This window comes from Halyomorpha halys, unplaced genomic scaffold, assembly GCF_000696795.3.
Source record: "Halyomorpha halys isolate HHAL.00 unplaced genomic scaffold, Hhal_1.1 Scaffold99.1, whole genome shotgun sequence".
Lineage (NCBI taxonomy): Eukaryota > Metazoa > Arthropoda > Insecta > Hemiptera > Pentatomidae > Halyomorpha > Halyomorpha halys.
The window spans coordinates 3182-3560 of record NW_027108239.1 but is presented as its reverse complement, the minus strand read 5'-3'; positions in this window follow the sequence as shown (position 1 = coordinate 3560).

Genomic DNA, 379 nt, shown 5'->3' with positions numbered 1-379 from the left:
TATATATATATATTGTTAGAGCCTCACCTCCGAATTTAAAATAGGACCATTTAAAACGGATATTTCATAAATAACAAATAAACACTACAGGTAACCTTAAAATACCAAAGCTAGTAAAAAATAAAAAGTGGGGAGGTCCTTAACACAGTCTACATTAATCTATCAATTGTCAAAGACAAGAAGATAAATAAAGTAAAAAGGGCGTAATAACCTAGATGTTGATGGCCCTGTATAAAAATCTAAGCTAGTCTAATTTGTATTTAAAAGTAACCCTATCTAGGTGTGAGAAAAGGTACTAGAAACTGTGGGGAAAAAAAAACTTACTTTCTTTTTATTATATTATGTAAATAAATGCAATTTATACATGTCTGATCACAGA